General features: G+C 65.2%; 1 non-coding gene across 1 annotated transcript; it reads left to right on the plus strand.

Moving 5' to 3' along the window:
* The first annotated feature begins 1,199 nt into the window (after positions 1-1,199).
* LOC141979823 (5S ribosomal RNA) lies at positions 1,200-1,318 on the plus strand. The gene has a single exon (XR_012637213.1). It is a non-coding gene; the product is annotated as a 5S ribosomal RNA (ribosomal RNA).
* The last annotated feature ends 1,182 nt before the right edge of the window (positions 1,319-2,500 follow it).

Here is a 2,500-nt window from a genome sequence, read left to right on the forward strand (position 1 = left end):
CTTAGACTTTTTTTCAGCCTTTTCCTCCGGGTTGACCTGGTGTCCCGGGGGGACTTAGACTTTTTTTCAGCCTTTTCCTCCGGGTTGACCTGGTGTCCCGGGGGGACTTAGACATTTTTTTCAGCCTTTTCCTCCGGGTTGACCTGGTGTCCCGGGGGGACTTAGACTTTTTTTCAGCCTTTTCCTCCGGGTTGACCTGGTGTCCCGGGGGGACTTAGACATTTTTTTCAGCCTTTTCCTCCGGGTTGACCTGGTGTCCCGGGGGGACTTAGACATTTTTTTCAGCCTTTTCCTCCGGGTTGACCTGGTGTCCCGGGGGGACTTAGACATTTTTTTCAGCCTTTTCCTCCGGGCTGACCTGGTGGCCGAGCGTCTCGCCGTCCGCGGCCGGAGCTAGAGATGCCCCCCCCCCCAGGCCAGCCTGCGAAGCCGCGGCCAGGATCGGGCCCCTGGAAGTCTGACTAAAAATTTTCACCGACCCCAAAAACGGTTAGGGGGGGCCTCATAAAGCCTCCGGAGCGAAAAAAAAAAAAACGGAAAAAAGGATCGGGCCCACCCGAGGCAGGGGAGTCAGTAAGGGAAAGGGGACGAGGCGGCCCGGAGCCGGGTGCCCGGAGCCGGGTGCCGGCGGCCAGGATCGGGCCCCTGGAAGTCTGAAAAATTTTTTTCACCGACCCCCAAAGTGGTATTGGGGGGGGCTCATAAAGCCTCCGGAGCGAAAAAAAAAAAAACGGAAAAAAGGATCGGGCCCACCCGAGGCAGGGGAGTCAGTAAGGGAAAGGGGACGAGGCGGCCCGGAGCCGGGTGCCCGGAGCCGGGTGCCCGCGGCCAGGATCGGGCCCCTGGAAGTCTGAAAAAAAATTTTTCACCGACCCCCAAAGTGGTGTTGGGGGGGGCTCACGAAGCCTCCGGAGCGGAAAAAAAAAACGGAAAAAAGGATCGGGCCCACCCGAGGCAGCGGAGTCAGTAAGGGAAAGGGGACGAGGCGGCCCGGAGCCGGGTGCCCGGAGCCGGGTGCCCGCGGCCAGGATCGGGCCCCTGGAAGTCTGAAAAAAAAAATTTCACCGACCCCCAAAGGGGTGTTGGGGGGGGGCTCATGAAGCCTCCGGAGCGAAAAAAAAAAACGGAAAAAAGGATCGGGCCCACCCGAGGCAGGGGAGTCAGTAAGGGAAAGGGGACGAGGCGGACCGGAGCCGAGTGCCTACGGCCATACCGGACGGAAGGCCCCCGATCCCGTCCGATCTCGGAAGGTAAACCGTCCCGGGCCTGGCTAGTACTTGGATGGGTGACCGCCTGGGAATCCCAGGTGCCGTAGGCAGCTTTTCCCGCTGCGAGCCAGCTCTCTCCTTTTCTGGGGAACAAGGGCAGGGTCGCCCTGCCAGGGGCCCTGGGGCTGAAGTCCCTGCCGGCCACCAGGTCAACCCGGAGCCTGCCCCTCTGCGGCCAGCAGGTCAACCCCATACCGGCAGGGGGTTGACCTGGTGGCCGGGAAGCAGAGCGGCCAGCAGGTCAACCCCATACATTCAGCGGGTTGACCTGGTGGACGGGAAGGAAAGCGGCCAGCAGGTCAACCCCATACTTTCAGCGGGTTGACCTGGTGGCCGGGAAGGAAAGCGGCCAGCAGGTCAACCCCATACATTCAGCGGGTTGACCTGGTGGCCGGGAAGGAAAGCGGCCAGCAGGTCAACCCCATACATTCAGCGGGTTGACCTGGTGGCCGGGAAGGAAAGCGGCCAGCAGGTCAACCCCATACATTCAGCGGGTTGACCTGGTGGCCGGGAAGAAAAGCGGCCAGCAGGTCAACCCCATACATTCAGCGGGTTGACCTGGTGGCCGGGAAGGAAAGCGGCCAGCAGGTCAACCCCATACATTCAGCGGGTTGACCTGGTGGCCGGGAAGGAAAGCGGCCACCAGGTCAACCCCATACAGGCAGCGGGTTGACCTGGTGGCCCGAAAGCAAACCGGCCACCAGGTCAACCCGGAGCCTGCCCCCGCGGGCAGGGGCCGGCATACCCCCGTCCGTCCGGGGTCGCCCTGCCCCGGGCTCCGGGCTTAAGTCCCGAGCGGCCACCAGGTCAACCCGGAGCCTGCCCCCGCGGGCAGGGGCCGGCGGACCCCCGTCCGTCCGGGGTCGCCCTGCCCCGGGCTCCGGGCTTATTCCCCGTCCGGCCACCAGGTCAACCCGGAGCCTGCCCCCGCGGGCAGGGGCCAGGCGGAGCCCCGTCCGTCCGGGGTCGCCCTGCCCCGGGCTCCGGGCTTAAGTCCCGAGCGGCCACCAGGTCAACCCGGAGCCAGCCCCCGCGGGCAGGGGCCGGCGGAGCCCCGTCCGTCCGGGGTCGCCCTGCCCCGGGCTCCGGGCTTAATTCCCGTCCGGCCACCAGGTCAACCCGGAGCCTGCCCCCGCGGGCAGGGGCCAGGCGGACCCCCGTCTGTCCGGGGTCGCCCTGCCCCGGGCTCCGGGCTTAATTCTCCTCCGGCCACCAGGTCAACCCGGAGCCTG

This window comes from Natator depressus, chromosome 28, assembly GCF_965152275.1.
Source record: "Natator depressus isolate rNatDep1 chromosome 28, rNatDep2.hap1, whole genome shotgun sequence".
In the NCBI taxonomy this organism is placed as follows: Eukaryota; Metazoa; Chordata; order Testudines; family Cheloniidae; genus Natator; species Natator depressus.